Here is a 17,901-nt window from a genome sequence, read left to right as displayed (position 1 = left end):
GGTAAGCTACAGTAACTAACGGTTTTTTTTTTCGAGTATGTATTAGATTTCTTATCGTCGTGAGAACAAAAAAAAAAGTGCAGCTTTTTGTGTTTTCAAAACAACCGCTCTCTTTGAGATTAACTAAATAAAAACATATGGTCGAATTGTGATGGTCCACATTAACGCTCGAATAAGCTAAATTTTGGTGTAAATCGTTTTTATGTAGGTACGCTACAACAGCCCATTGAGATACCGGGCCTACCTACCGACTACCGTCCTCACTCCCACCTGCCAAGGAGGGAGTTCATTCAACCAATATCCTCACGATGTTGAGTGGCCACCGGTCCCATACACTGGCCGAAATCTCAGAGGAAAGTTGCCACGCTTCCCCAGGAGACTCGAACCTTAGTGCATCCCGTAGCCGGACCCCAAAGCATCAATCACACCTTAGACCGCACTGCGACGGTGCAGGACTATGTAGGTCTACTGGTTAATTTTTAATGGGAATCCAAACATTATTATCCATAAAGTTTAATCCGACTTGAGACAATCATTTGCTTTCAGGCCACATGCCCAGAAATATTACCAACACAGAGAAAACAGCAATGGCATAATTTCCCTCCTTTCCGTACTTTGAAGCGGCAACGCTGCAGCCATGAACGTCGTCTACCCCCTCCCCTCCCTTGAGCTCCCCTCGCCCACAAGCAAGAAGCACAGCATCGTAGTAAAATAGGAGAAATCCAATTCTGTACATGGGCTAATCTTGAGGTTATGAAACAATTACTAAAATTCTGGTTTTAAAATCTTGTTAACTACTTTTTCACAGTTTTCCGTAAAGTATAGCTAAATGTAAAGAATAAACGCGATAACATGGAATCATGGACATCGTGTTTGTTCCTTCATCATTCTATCACTCCATCATTCCACCTCATTGTTTCGATTAACCCGCGAAATACACCAGCGACATAAAATAACCAAAATATAAATATTTATGTATGAAACATTTTAATTAAATAGGTCGTGAACCAAACTGTCAACCAAAGACTGAGCCCAAGAGCATAGATGTCTGCGCAAATCTCAGACATCTGTGCAAACAATTTGTGCGTGTGGACGCTCCCCTCACTCTTTTGTGCACCTGTCGCTCAGTTCTCATTCTACCCTAGTGTCGAAACACTATTAGCGGAGGTCGAGAATTTGTTTTCTTTTTTTCCCTGATAAATTAGACCTTTACGACGAAGACCAATCTTCGTCAGTGTTCACGCGAGTATTTAGCTGAGTTCATTGAACTCTACAAGAGCTTTCCGTGTTTGTGGCAGGTAAAATCAAAGGACTACAGTGACCGTGACAAGAATCAGGCCTATGACGGCTTATTACAAGAATACAAGTAGATTGACGCTGCAACAAACAGACACACAGAAGTAAGAAAAATCAATTCTATGAGGAGAGTTTATCGTAAAGAATTGGTCAAGGTGAACAAATCAATTTGTTCTGGTGCTGGAGATAACGTTGTTTATAAGCCAATGTTATGGTATTTTCATTTATTTGGATTTTTGACCAATCAGGAAACTTCGAGGGAGTCTACGAATTCCATGGATGACGAGTCTGCTATATTGATTAGGTGTTTTAAGTCCACGTTGTGCACAGTAAGGCTAATCGGAATTGGACATATCATCGCAATTAATCCAAGAGGTAAAAGAGCGGCATAAAATAATGAAAATATAAGTATCGTGTACATTGTTGTTGATTTCTTACTTATAATAGAAGCATTTTTAAGAAAACTGAATTATAAATAACTTTCTCATTAGAGAACCGTCAAAAAAGGCTATTATGTTAACTTTTGATTTTTGAACATTGGAAAGTATTCCAACTAAGAGGTGCCTCCCCGTGCCGCAATGGTGAGATTGTTTTTCTCATACAAGTGCTTTGTTTCGTGATATGTGGGGTTACTAATTCCAGTAAATGATTGTATGTTTCAATATCCATTCGTAAGCAATTTCGTCATCAGGCTCACCACGTGAGAAAAAAATGCAAATTGCGAAAATGGACCACAGTAGCACTTCCTACATGATGGACTGCACGGAACTGAGTAGGTAAAAGACGTAGCGTGTGAACTGCAACATCTTTAAAGGTACAGTTTTGAACTGCGCAAGCAAGACGTACTATAAAACGTAGGGTGTGGACCGGCCTTAAGCGGCTGCAGGGGAGGTAATCTTGAACCGGCCGGGGATCGAACCCGGGACCTTTAGCATGGTAATCAGACGCGTTACCGACTGAGCTACCGCAGCCACTCCTATATAAAATGAGTAGGCATAATTAATAATAGTCGTTAAGTTAATACTGGCTATGATTTGATTAGGATGATTACACATATCTTTCAGATATCTGTATTTAAACTGACTCGCAAAATCGGTTTAGCATGATTATTCTTTGGCATCTGTTGAACAACGAAAACTGGGAACATTCAAAATTGTTCGACCATTTCTTACATTAATAAAACGCAAATGCGCGTAGGCGTGGAACTAAGCGTACTTCCAATCACACGTGCATGTGCTTTAACTTTGATTCTGGCGTGGTATAATACAAGGAAACCCAATAAAATACATCTACTTTCTGCGTTTTCCGTACCTTGTGGGGGGTGATGCATCTACTCTCCCCTCCCCCGCAGCTAACGGCGCCAGCAATCTTCCAACCTCTGCATTGAGCACTTGTAGCCAACAAGAAGGAAAGACGAGGTGGCAACAACCGAAGAGGGAATGATATTTGAAAGTGAAAACAAGCACGAATGCAGAAGCAGTGCCCTCGAAAAAATATATATACTTAATGAAATCCACTTCAGAGCAAGAGCTAGGGTTGGATGATATCGGAAATTTGATATTGCGATATATCGTCAAGAAAATTTCGTCACAGACGACACAATACGATATTTTCTCCCTTTCGTGATATCGGCGATATATATCGCCAAATTTCGTGACGATATATCGTGTAGTTGATATCGCCTGGACGATATAGTTTCAATATCGCGATATAACGTCCAGACGGTATATCGCCCAACACTAGTAAGAGCTAATAACCAAGTAAAATTGGAAGTTTAATTCGAAAATAATCGAAAGAAGGCAAGAAGAGGAAATTAAAAATTACAAACAGATTTCATAAGGGATTCTGTGGTTCGAATGTAAGCCAATATAGGGTGGTGGGCACTGGATAAAATGCTAACAGCCCGACTATTTCTTAAAAGTTCTTGAAAGAAATAGGCCGGAGGAAACAGGCTGTCCCTTGCCTGGTTGCAGGTGTGAAAGAACCAACGCTGAAGAAAGAAAACATGCAGTTTCTGGTTCCGCCCTTGTTTGAAATCTTCATTGCCGAAGTTGAAACTAAAATATTATCGAAAGGAAAGTACTGACACTTTCATGTTTTGAAACATAAAAATAAACAATGCATATTTTGCACTTTTTTTAGCGTACTGAACCGTGCTCTTGGTTATTTGTTTGTTTGACTTTTCCAACTAATTCTCTGCTCCAACATACCACACACGTACCTGGGGCCTATCCGATGGCGTAGTGGCAACGTCGTCGCTTTATACATAGTGTCGTCGGCACATAGTACAGTGGTTCGGATCCCACTTTTAACTGTAGGCCCAGTTCCGATTATCCTATCTGTGCATAAAGTGGATTTAAAAGAACCACACATACACATTTTTGTGTGAAGTTAGATAGAAGTGATAGAAAAAGTATAAAAATATTTTTTAATGTTTTGTTATTTATTATATTATGAAAATTCAATTACTGTTGTCCCCTCCAAAAATTCCCATTAAGCATCGTGTCCCAACCGTCTTCGCTTCCTCTGAACACCCCTGGCTCCAGTTTGTTTAACGACAGAGTTGACTGAAAACCTAGTCAGGTCAACTTAAGTAGCTGAAAGCGTTTTTGTTTTATTCGTACGTTTCTAATTTTACGCCTCCTTTCTGATACTTTTGATTGATTGCGAAGATGAGAACAAATGATGAAGACACGAAATCGCAAAAAATATTTAAAACTTTGCTTTAAGTCTACTCCTTGCAAAGATAGGTTAACCGAGACTGTACCTACAGTTTAAATTGGAATCCGAACCAATGCACAATGTGCTTCCACAGGGGACAGAATCTGGAAACCCTTGATTACAAGCCAACAGTGTTACGCACTGCACGATACGCTACACAAAAATAAAACACTCATTCCGAAACAAGGGGTTTAGGCTTTATGTGAATAATATGGACTTATAAAAAATATAAAAAGAAATAAACTCAAAAGACTCAACTTTGAACCGTTGCTGGCGATATCGTGAGTGAGCGTCTACATTCTGTCATTTGTCATCTGAAACCTTTGGTCGGCTTCCGTTGCGGAGTAAACGGCGTAACACGCTACGAAGGTCCAGGTTCGTACATGGTCAGTCGTGGATGTATCATTTTGTGTGTCCCATCACAATTTCATCGGTTCATCATTTATCCTCATCGTCGCGATTAACCCGATAGGTAGAAAATCGGTGTAAAATAGCCAAAATAGAAATATACTGGAAACCTTAGTATATTGTTCACACTGGGGATGAATGATGGAACTGCGCACACAAACACTCGTGTAATAGCCGACCAGGATTTGAAAGCTAGGCTCCTTTTCGAAGACCACAGCAAAACATCCTCTTGCTGTATACAGTCAACGGCAAACATTATAGCAGGCAAAATGCTCATCGTTTTTTCATTATTTTCTTATTCAGTCCAACCCTTGAAGATCACATTGAGGGACATAATTGATTGATTGATTGGGTTTATTTTACTTCGCGTTTTGTGCCTCTTGGCTAATTTGCAAAGATGAGGTTGAGGGATGAAATTATGAAATTGATGAATGGACATTTACAAACAACCAAGCCCGAGCGGGATTCGAACCCGGGACCCCTAGCGTCGCAGCGCGATGTGCTAACAGCTCGGCCACGGGGTCCGGCGCAGATAATTAATTAACATAATGATCAGTGTAGTAGCGTTATAGTACGCCCATACGCCCTTCGTACCGTGACTTAAAATTTCAAAAATGCGTGAATTATGAAAATACAATATAAAGTAAAACTTGACTAATTTCATATATGTTTGACCGTCATAGCATTATAATAACTATTTTTCGCGGTCCGATAGCAGCGCTCCACTAACAACAGTCGTTCTAGCATTTTTTCAATGCCTTTCCTGGCCGGACGCTAGCTTACGGAGCAGAGATTGGTTCTAGGGCTCATGTGACCTTTCCTTTCTTCTGTCGTAGATGACAGAAGCAAAATTTCTACTCGTTTAATCGGGCTCGTGCTGTTTGATGCAACAATACGCAATATTGACTGACGCAAGTTTACCAAACTCAAATATACCATTTCTTAATGACCACTGCATTGCATAATTTATCGCATGAACAGAGATGTGCATTAAAAACTAATAGATCAACAGTTTTTGTCAAATAAGTTGGTGAAGCTCTCGTGATATAAGTTCAGCATGTGACTGCTCTACCACTTAACCCGCAAAAACTATTCTTTTTTATTATTATTATTTCGTTAGTATCTAACCGCTTAATATTGTGTCAGTGGGAATGTTTGGTATTCATTTGAAAACTCTTAACATCGAATGGTCTCTGGACAAAATTATTTTAAAATGTTTATCAGCATTCTCAAGATGCAATAAACAGTAGTCTGAATTACTAATCGGCACTGTTACGTTAGTAGAGTGTACGATAGTTGGATCATCCGCCACACCTCCGTGTCAGAGTGTTTTGCATAGCGCACCAAGACGACAGAGGACCCTGGTTCAAATCCCGGCGTGAGCACGGGTGTTCTTTGTGAGTGTCACTTCATCAATATCATCACTCATATTCATATTCGCGATTAACTAAAAGTGGTAGAAAAGCGAAGTAAAATAAACCAAATCAATCAGTAGTTGGATCACCCACAACAATAACATCTACTGTTGTTCAGAGGCGCTTGTGATTCAGGTAGGTTTCTTAATGACTTGCGTCATGCCGAAAGGTATAAGAAAGGTGTAAAACACCAGAGTTCAAAACATTTTTGGCGTAGTGAGGCATCTAATTTTCTAGCTAAAACATGCATGGATGATGTTTTATTGAAAACCCAGCTGACTTCAGGCAAATAAAATACCTGTAGCTACTAATTCCATAAGTAAATTATTAAGGGCCGACCCTTCCTTTGGACTTGGCTTTCCAACCCGAAATGCCCATGCTACGCCAATGATAATGATAAGCAATTTGTCTATTATTACATATGCCTTCGATCGCACGCACAACACAGGATTTCTGTATTTAACCTAAGTTACACAAGAAGAGCGAGAAAAGTGCTTCTACAGATAACATCTAATAACAACACGTACTGGTTTTCTCCCTTCGCTTGTCTGGTAGGGGATTAGTGGGCATCGTTGCCACTACCTCAGAAACACATGTAGGTCGTGTGGGAAGAGAGAGAAGCAAGAAAGCTCACTTCCGTGTTCTCTCAGCACTACTTCACGACACGTACAGCATTTTTTTTATTTTCAATTTAAACTGTGTAAACCAACTTTATGTTTTAATGTTGAAAAAATTACGTTATTTAAAAGCAGCGAAGTTAAGCATAAAAGATGAGTGTCTGGCAACCTTAGATACCGATAGCAGAGAAACAAGATCGACTGTTCAACAACTACCCTATCCTGTCTCCTCGTTTGTGAAGTCATCGAAAAAAAAGTTTAAAAGAAGTTGGTTTCTTTAAAGATTATTCTGTCTACGAACTAAAGACAATAGTAATTGAATAGAATGGCCATATTTTCAAGCGATAAATTTACTTTTTACTCTCTAGTTGTTTTTTTTTGTTTTTTTTTTTTGTCTGATTCCCTTCTTTCTTTGGGGCCGAGATCGTACAGGGGGTGCTGGTCTGTAGACTCCCCAAATCTGTGGCAAAAATCAAATACGTATGTACGAGTGACTTACTAAGTACGAAATTACCTCGCATATAATTTTGTTGTGAATTTTTCACATTCTGCATTGTTATATGGACAATTTTCGTCTGCGATAAACAAATGCTTAGCTTTCTTTAAGCTGTCATTGAATAGAAGTCAACTAAGGAAAAAAACAGAAATCCTCAGCATTTATCACCAATATGTGACACGGGCGACACCAGGCAAAATTAGATAAATTTCGTAACAGAATGACCTCGTACTCTAAATCAAATGAATGCAATTTTTAAGTTATAATTAGATCTCGGATTTCAGGTGTTTAACCAATTTTTTCTTTACAGGTATGTAAGAAATAATAAGTTATGTCAACGTTTGATTAAAAAGCGCAACAACTGATGAAGTTTTATAGTTACGAAAAGAAATATTTCGCTTGTTAGAAACTATTTTAAGTTTTTGTGCCTAAATCAAGCCTTTTTTTAGGTTTTTATATATTTTGAAGGATTTTACAGAATTTTTATGTCACACAGAAGCATTTGCTTTGTTTCGTCACGAAAAAATTCAATGACGAACGTGTTTGAAATGTACTCTCTGTCGATTTCCCTTCCTCCAAGTCCATGGTGATTTTTCAAAGCTCTTAACAAAGCAAAATGTCTGGTTCCACTGTTACCTGTACAATCCAAAGTGGTCTGATCTGTGTCGCCTTGCTCACTTTCGAGTCACTTCGGTGCTTTGTGGCATTCACCAACATTTCAGCATTGAAGTTTGCACCATTGACTATGTTTTTCTTGAAAGATTATTTTCAGCATATAAGATGATCCTCACAAACAAAATTGCGGAGTTTGACTGTGAATAACATGTAAAAAGGCTGTTGCCTAACTATACGGTAAAGAGCGGATTTTAATAGCCAATTTCCAATGGTAAGTTCTGCCATTGCCGTAGGGTTAGGCAACACACATAATGTTATGCAAGATAGTGCGTATTTCAGGATATAGATGACTATACCTAATCAACATTTTCAAGAATTTTGAACAATTTAAATTTTTTTTGAACCTATTTCAGGATTTTTCGTGAGTAACTTAATATTTTTAGGATTTTTAGAACCTATTTTAAGGTTTTTCGAACATATTTTAGGATTTTAGAGCCTATTTAAGGAATCTAAAAGCACACTTTTTAGAACCTAAAAATCCGTCTAATCATAACTCATCCCCATTTTTGCGATTAGCCAAAAGTGGCACAAAAGGTAAGTAAACTAAACCAATTCAATCAATAAATAAATCTTTCAACAGTTATATAATTGTTAAATAATAAAACAATTTCAACAATTTTTAAATTTATTGACTCTTTAAACAGTTAGTAAAGTAATCAGTTCGCTACTTTGTACAGATCTGATATTTATAAAAATAAGTCAAATATTTAATAATGCATTTTTAATTTAATAAATAGTAACTCCATATTTAATTTTATATAATATATATATATATATATATTATATACACACACATATTCGCGCGCACTTGTGTGTAGATTAAGATATTTTTTCCCTCAGCCAATCTTCAGTGATTTCACACTATGTACGCCAAGCAAAAAGAAGGAGAATCAGTATGATCATGTAACAACCACATTCTGCGTTTCGTTTCAAAGGTAATTGAATGCAACTCTGTCACTTTGTAATCAAGGGGTTCCGAGATCGAACTTCCATCTCTTCTGGGTGCACATTGCTCAGTGGCTCGAATCTCACTTTAAACTGTAGGTCCTTCCCGATTAGCCTATGTAGCAAAAGTGAACTCGAAATAAAGTTAAACCACAGACAAAAGTGGTTTGACCACCTTTTTATAGCTTCCTTGATAACATCAACGATCAAATCAAATTGCCCCCCTTTCCACTCATTGATTTTTTTCTTTTGTAATTTGCATATATTGATTTCAATTATATCCAATTTATGCGGGTGGTAGACCATGTTTGATGGACAGATTCTAGCAACGATGACAAATGAACGAAGTACGTAGTGACTCGCAGCTAATGCAAACGCAATTTTACATCTCTAGCTTTTCCGACTGCGGGATGAGACTTCCTGGCGCCACGATTTACTCCGCTGCTGAAACTATAAAACCAGCAAGGGAAGCCACGTAGCGAGTTGCACGGGATTCGCTATAGCTTGTGGCGTTCTGAAATACCACTGTGGAAAATGAAAGAAGCCAACAAAGGGTGTTATTATTATTATTTTCTTTTTTACTTTATACAGCAGAACTGTAACATTTATAAAATGATCACAAAACACTTTCATACTAGAACAATTTGTGTTTTAAAATTCTCTTTCAGCCAAGGCTATCGAACTATCACAACCCTTGTCTGTGGAACTACTGTCGGCTTCTCTTCTTTAGCCAACATAATAAAAGACGCAAAAAGCATGTCGTTTGTACAAAAGTATTGCTAATTTCAAGCAAGTATACATGATAAAATACTTTGAAACTTTTTTATTCTAATCAACGTAAAGCAATGTCCGTTTTATGCAGCGACCAATTTATTCGTTCAATAAACCAATGCAAGCCATTTAAATAACTAACCACTACTCGTTCCCTTGGGGCAGGTAGGAGACTCAGAAGGGCGATTGAGTCTTTCGGAACCGATCCACCCACTTACTAAACCGAGACGCAGTTGGATAACATTTTCTTTCGCCCTTATTTTGCCTAGCTCTCGGACTGTGCATTCTGGCGATTGCCAGTGAGTCACTGATAAAGTAAAAAACATATAAATAGGAAGGATGATAGCAGTTTCACGTGTGAATACACAACAGTATTGCTTAGGAGTACCTAAATGTAAAATCGTCGGAATTAACAAAACAGGAAGAAAAGCCACGTACAATACACAGTGCGTTCAATTTAAATTCAAGCCACCGAAAAAGCATCATGAGAGTAAGTATTAATTTCCCTTTCGCATTTGCCTAACTTTCTTTGGATTTTCCTTTTGCGTTGCTTACTAATTCAGAAAGATTACTTGAATAATTTCTTCGGAAAGAAGCACCGCACAGACACAAGCCCTACACATGTGTACATATATACAGTATAAGTGATTTGAAAATAAATATGAATGATAAGAAACGTGATACTTTTTAAAGATGGTGGAGATATTGATTACTTGAAAATCTCAGGTATTGCCAACACCGAAATATCGATATATCGTAACGGTACCTTCGTAATTTTCCGGTATTTTCTGCATCTTCGGTATCTTCGATGTAACCGGTATTTCAATATACTGAAGCCCGGTATCTAAACCTCATTACCAGGCAACCCTACGTATTATATTCTGGGACGAACACTTGCAAGGTATAAGGTTACTCTCCAGCGCTTGAAGTGAGAATTCTTAGGCTGGTTCGGGAAGGAGGGGGGAGGGATTTCTCATATGCAAAGATGAAGTCATCATAATACTTCCATTGATTGCAACAACTAGGTTGATCCCCTTTTCGCCCGAGTAATGAGCAGCACCTCACGTTTGTCTGTGGTTTCACCGTGTGCCCGGGCGAAACGAGCCGACGTCTTGATAAAGCATGTCAGGCTGTTTATCACGTGATCTCGGGTTCTAATCTCGATCCCGAACGTCGCCTTCCCCCTCCCCCTTTCCGTTGCAAAGAAACGAATGACAGAAATGCGCGGTAGGAGAGAACCAAGAAAACTCACACATTCATGTAATAAGAGGATTTTTATTTTAAACGTTGATAAGTAGAGGCATGTTTATAAACCACATACTTGACTGATCGAAATCAAAATATTTCAAGGATGATCACTCTTCTGCTTTGCCTCTAATTATGGTGATCAATTTTTAATTTACTTTTTTTCTTAATTGCAATGCTTCTGAATTGGAGAGCGTCCAGAAATTATGTTAGAGGATGCGTTATTTCAAAAGGGGGCAACGATTGCTATTATTTAGCATTGATTCCGTTCGTTTGCGATCTCTCCCTGTATTTGACGTTCTTGTTTATGAGGAAAGTTCTTTATTCTGAAATAAGCACTTTTATATATCATTCAAGAGCATCAGTGCTCCCCTCTGCTGCGCTTCTGAACAGGCCCGGCCCTAGGTGGGTGTACCTAGGTACCTGGAGTATACAATATACGCGGTGTCTATAACCAAATATTTTCTTAGGTTAAAAAAAACAAAAACATTTTGTTTGTTAGTCTGAAGTGTAATCAATTAAAAAACGATTAATTTATTCGTATTTTTACCCAACAGAAATAAACAGGTTGAAGCATAAAAAATAAAATGGGAGACTGATAAAACTTTCTAAACTAGTATTTATTTTCATTTCCGATGTACCGTTGTCTCCTGCGACGTTCATTGTATAATTTTCAAAACTGGTTCGGAATCAAACTATTATTTTACTATGCAAACTTGCAATTTTTAATCATATCAAATATCAGAGTTCTCTCCTTCATTTTTCGATGAATTTCGGTGCTGTCGTGATTTTACATTGTTTAAAACAAACATTAATGTTTTCACATCAGAATATAATTTATTAATTAAACGAATAGTTCATATTAACTTTTTTTTAAAAAATCTAGTAACCTGTTTGCAACATAATTTCAGTAACTTTGGATATTTTTAAGTTTGGCAAAACCATCCGTGAAGAGAGGAAAAATCAGATTAGTTGCTTTGTTGCAAGCACCAGCGTCCTTAACTCGTAATAAACCGTACACAATGAAATATTTTTATCTGGCGCGGAGCTCCTGAGCGCTGGTCCTCGAGCAGCTGCCCCAGTTGTCCCACCCCGTGGCCGCCTGTTTCTGACTGACATGCGGGAGACGAATTTGATTCCCTGCTTAAGATGTCTTAATAGATGTCTGAGGTTGAACCTGAGGAATAAAAGGGAACGGAGCGTGGTGTTGATCACAACTATGGTTGAGACTTAAAATGCGTGGAGGCCAAGCCTCCAAAATCACCTTGTGTCTCCAGCCACCGTTCAATGCCCAAAGGGTAACTTTCATCTTTGTAGGTTAATCGTATCTATAAACACGGATGATGAACGATGCATTAAATGAACGAAAAAAAAATCATACTACAGTGCGAACCTATAAAACGTGATTTAAGAAAGCGTGCAATAAACATTAAGCCAACGCAGGGTGACCATCTAATATCTAATCCGACCTTTTTTAGACGGAAGACGGAACAAAAGTGTAAAAGTGCAGATAAGCTAGATAAATTGTCTGTGGTGAAAGTGCGAGAGTGTTATAGGGTATCTCTTGGAGAAGGGGATATTAGCATTAGAGAGCATCATCCTGGATGTGCAACTAAAGTTAATGATTTTAACAAATAAAGACTGCTTTATAGGTTTGAGCACTTTAATGAACGTATGTATGAATTCATTCTAAAAATAATTTGGGACTAACTTTGAACAGAAGGTACATTCTGAAACAGTTATAGAAATTATCACGTTCTACACTAACGTGGCCCATCCACTAAAAATAAAAAAATAGGGAGAAGTAACAGTTGGACCGAATAGTCCTTGATGTTTCCTAAGAATCCCGGTTTTTATGATGGGCAACAGAGGAACTTGACTAAACCTACCATATTTTCAGAACTTGAAATCGGGACGTTTTTACTATACTCTATTCCTATGTCACAATGCATGACCTAATGCGCGTGCACGTACACATAAATCATAAATGATACATATGTTATTAATTACTCAAAATAAACAAATGTTATTACGCACAATATGTAATGGAACAAGAACAAAAGCACATTATTGGAAATGAAGAAAACAGATTACAGTAGTATAAAGATATTAATATGGAAATGTAAATTAAAAATTTAGAGAGCAATATTTCTTACAAATTGTTCGTGTAGTTTAATTCCAAATTTTATTAGATTTTTTTTTAACACAGCACACAGTTGTGTTCAACTTGCGCCGTTGTTTTCCATCCGACAACAATTACCCACACAGTCGTGCACCGCTATTAACAAACATAACTGCATACGCTCAACCTCTCTCTACCCCTCCGCCTGACTAACATGCAAGAAACAGTTTCTTGCATGGTATCTTTTCCTTTATTTTTCGCAATCAACAATATTTTGTGGAAAATGTGCGTTCGTATGTTTATTGTGACTGAGTAAACACTAGAAAATTGAAGAAAAAATGGTATGACAAGAAATCGGGACATTTCGACGTCCCGAATGAGGTCAGAAAAAAGTCGGGACACGGACTGAAAAAAAGGGACTGTCCCGAAAAAATTGGGACGTCTGGTAGCCTTAAACTTGACCCGGTTTCTGTACTGAAGTGACTGCTCCCAAGTTACACATTAATTTATTTTATCATTATTATACTGATTATTATGAAGAGATTCCCGCGTAGCCTTTGGTGTAAGCGGTTCCGGGTTCGTCACGCCACTGGTCTTGTATATTAGATTGTGGCAGTTCGCAAGGAAGGGAAGTTGTTGCTTGTGTGCTCACTGAAGGTTTGCTTCAAACGATTCCAGACATTTTGGCGCCAACGGGCAACTCGGTCGTTTGGAACTTACTTTTAGCAAGTGCAGGGTTCATGAGGCAGAGGGGACGCCAGAAATATTCGACGGGAAAGGCAGAAACTGTATGATAAATTAAGAGGGCAGTATAAATACAAGACATCGATAGAGTTTTAATATGCACCCCTCCCCCACCCCATGTTCCATTCCAGATTTTCTTCTTACCTTTTGAAGAAAGCGATTTGAACACAAGGAATCTATCAAGTAGGTAATCGTAATAATTAATTTATTTTTCACATCTTGCTTGGGCTGTAAAATTGACTTCTTCGAACAGACTCAAATGTCAACAACCTCTCTCCTGCGGATTAAACCCTGGAAACTGTGTCTTGCAGGCCAACGAATCTCTGGCGCCTCAAACCATCGTGTGGACTTGTTTTATGTGTCCATGTGTTTGTGTTCGTCCCTTCATCACTTTTACCTAATTTCCATTCTACCTCATCGTTGATATTCGTCAACACTAGCTAAAAAGGCGACTTAGGATGTAGCAAACAGTCCAATATGCGATTGTCCCTGCATCAATTTCATCACATAATCACTCATTCACATCTTCGTGATTAGCCAAATGAGGAAGAAAAGCGAAGTATAATAAACCAAATATATCAATCAATCATGTGCCTCCCCGGAACGGTGCAACGTGCAGGAGACGGTAGTGTCTTTTCATATTATAGTGAATCTGTTACGTGGCTGTCCATAAACATGTCGCATGCCGCATTCTGTTCTACATTTTAACGTTGCAGTTTGTATAACCAGTAGCGGCGATAGGGTGCCAAAACTAGGGGGTCAAGGACAGTTTATTTTCTCTTGTACACAAGGCTTACATTAACAGACCATACCGCGGGGGCAGAAAGTGTCAAAGTTTGGGGGAAGGCAACTGTCCCCAAATCCCCCAGTCGCCGCCACTTTGTATAATCCTATTCTATTTAATATTTAGTTAATAATATGTTTATGTAATTGCCCTTGTTCATTGCCATTAAGTGATACCATGGCTGATATTAAGGGAGTGGCCTCGGCTAGAATCTACGATGGTTTTACTTTTCATGTAATTCGCCTTGTGAGCTATTTCCTTCTTTTCCTTGTGGTTAACTTGCTGGTGTAAATAATGCACCGCAAAGCAGGCAAAATAAAAAAAATAAAAGTCCTGAAATTGTTGCATAATCGGAGTATTTTAGTGATTGATTTGTTGTTTTTTTTACTTCGCTTTTCTGCCACCTATGGCTAATTGCGAGGATGAGGATGAGTGATGATAACAATGAAATTGATTAAGAGACTCTCAGAAACACCCATGCCCTGGCCAGGATTCGAACTCGGAACCCCTGGCCTCTGTGCTAACCACTCCGCCACGGAGACTGAAACTATCGATATACGAGACCCGTTATCTGCACTCGAATACACAGTAACCTCCAATTATCGATATCCTGATAACCGACATTTTCCGTATCTTCGGTAACCAACATAAAGTACTCTCTCTAATGGTGACATTCATTTATATATTTGTGCTCGTCTCTATTTATTTGCTATCATCAACCATTCTACTCATTGTTATCTTTGTGATCAGTCTAGCGATAGAAACGAGACATAAAACTATTTTTTAAAAAAATGAATCTCGACACGGCCGTTATCTGCATAGATAAGGAAATAATTGGTTCTTCTGGATTACTTCACTGACAAGGATCTAGTCACTTTAAAATATCTCAGCTTCTATCCTCACTTCTTCAACTTGGTATCTATGTATATACAGTCTCCTGTTACTTAATTACGTTTGTTCTTCAATTATCAGGTTAAATGTTATGCATAACTTCTGAAGCGAGTTCAATGCCAAAGAGGTGCCGGAACCTGTGGCTGTGTGACTTATCAATTCGCGCTACGACGCCAAGTGTCCTGGGTTCGAATCCCGCTCGGGCATTGTTGTTTGTGAATGTCTATTAATCAATTTCGTCATTCATCCCCATCTTCGCAAATTAGCCAAGGGGCACAAAACGCGAAGTAAAATAAAAGAAATCAAATAAAAACAAATAAATTCAATGCCAAAGACAAGGTGATTTGACAAGCGGTGCCCACAGGGGGGATTCATGATGCGCCTGCGTCATGGAAACTTTTAGGGGACAAAATGTTGTAGTTCTACCATATATCTTCACACAAAAATGGGGGGTTATGGTTATTATGTACATTTTTGCTACCTACGTGTGGGTGATTGCGGCGATAGGGTAGAAATGAAATACCACCTCTTATATGTGTAGAATCGGTTCGGAAGACTTGGGGGGGGGGGGGGTGTACACGTGATTTTCGCATTAATACAGACAAACTGTTAAGAAAAGGGTTCAGTACACTAACAATAGTAGTACGGTCTGTGCAGTTTTGTACGTTTTATGTTAGCAAACATGAAAGTGAGGTTATGATGATTAATTCTGTTAGGGGGGAATTTTCATGAACGACTTTGGGGGATGTGTCCAGGGCTTTGGGAGGGGGGGGGTATGGGCACCATTGATTGGATTTGACCATCCTTGTATTATGGGACGTCTGTATTCTTTGTCACAACATGCAGTGAGCTAGTAGATGGGCGATTGAGCCATGATCCATGGAACCACCGCTCATAAAACCAATAACATCTTTCTCCCCTCGCCCTGCTCCCTCCTATTGTTTAGCAGTTTGACTGTGGATTCTCAGGGCCTCCCCGATGGCGCAGTGGTAGCGTCGTCGCCTTGTAATCAAGGGGTCCCGAGTTCGATACCCTTTGGAGGTACAGTGGTTCGGGTCCCACTTTAAACCGTAGGTCCAGTCCCGACTAACCTTACTGTGCATAAAGTGGACTTAAAACACCAACATACTGTGGATTCTGGCGAATGTCAGTTAGGGCAGGTTGATGGACTGTTATGGGCTTTTACTTTTACCCCGAAAAACTAGAGTATTTCTGTCATAAAGAAAAGTCGTTACATTCGAAGAGAAAATAATAAATATACAAAAACCTAAGGAAATGTAAAGTTTTGATAATCTACACATTATTTTGCAATTCGGAGCATCGAAAAAGAGACGTTTTCCTTTCTTGTGTTTACCGCGATTTAGGGAGCTAAAAATAACAGCCGTCAGACTGTTGCCACTTGCAGCAAACACGTGTTGGGAAGAGGGAAGGGTGGGGGAATGTCCAAGCAAAAGTTCGTGAACAGGCTTCCGACGGGGTCAAGTGCTTTATTATTTGTGTGCGCGCTTTCCCATTTTGGGTAGTTCTTGAAGGAATTTATTATTATAATTATTCTACAACAGCAAAATGGCAAGGGGTGGTATTCATCATCACCCTTCGCCGTTTCTTGCCTCTGGCTGGGTCGACGTAGAAGTCAAGCATCTCCATTTTTTCTTGCTCTTGCACCCCTCCTCTCTTTCCACTGTGTTCCAATATTGTCTTCTACTAACACTCTCCACTATCTGCTCTTTCCACCGACATCTTTGTTTCCCCTTGGCCTGTCCAGAGTCTCACAACTGAAGAGAGACAAGGTCCTCTTGCAACACCAAACGGAAGAAAACCGCCAAAAAACAACAGGTACGCAAAACTTCGCCGAAGATACGAATGCAATCACTCGTGATTTAAAACAAACATACAGTTGGTGCAGATGTAACGAATGTTAAATGGTGGATTCTTTGCAAACAACAAATAACATTTGCCATAAACATGACGGAAGTGCACATTCTGACGTCACGTGAAACCCACCTATACATTAGCCCTGTATAGTTCGCTGCACTTTTTAACACTCGGTGCAGTGCAGGTGTATCCAGTGTCAAGGGTGGTGCAAGGAAATGACGTTCAACCAACTAGACGGAAAGCGGTGTTCGAGTTCAGAATATTCAACAAATGCCTATTTGCTGCTTTCAACGGTCATTTTATTAGTTAGCACGCACCAGGTGACCATACACCACCCTTGCACTGGTCCGGAAGGTAGTGCAGACGGTGCAAACATCAATTACACTACTTGACTCGAAATCAACGAACTAAACGACACGGTGTTACACCGTGCAAGCAACTAGACGCTACGGTGCAGAGAGAGTCACATCGAGTCAAAACGTGCAGCCAACTAGACAGCGCTATTGGCGAATTTAGCGGGAGGACCCCTCCCAAAAGGATGGTTAAGTATTATGGAAAGTATTGATAGCATCATATTAAATGAACAAAGAATGATGGAGCCGATTTCCCCACATAGTTAAAAGAATATCAGTCTATTTCTTTCTGTAATCATTGTTCATATAAATACAATAGAACTTCTTTCATTTCACACTTCTACTAATAATTGATTGATTGAGTTTTAAGTCCACTTTTATGCGTAGAGCTTAATTGGTACTTGACCTACAGTTTTATGTGAAATACTATGTCCCTTCAGCAGGTATCGAACCCTGGATCCCTTGATTATAAAGCGACGACGGAAAATCTGCTAATGTCATTCCCTTATAATCAAAGGGCTCTGGGTTCGTTTCCTGGTGGTG

Source organism: Lepisma saccharinum, unplaced genomic scaffold (assembly GCF_977018435.1).
Source record: "Lepisma saccharinum unplaced genomic scaffold, izLepSacc3.1 HAP1_SCAFFOLD_128, whole genome shotgun sequence".
NCBI classification, from domain to species: domain Eukaryota; kingdom Metazoa; phylum Arthropoda; class Insecta; order Zygentoma; family Lepismatidae; genus Lepisma; species Lepisma saccharinum.
Note: the sequence above shows the minus strand (reverse complement) of the source record.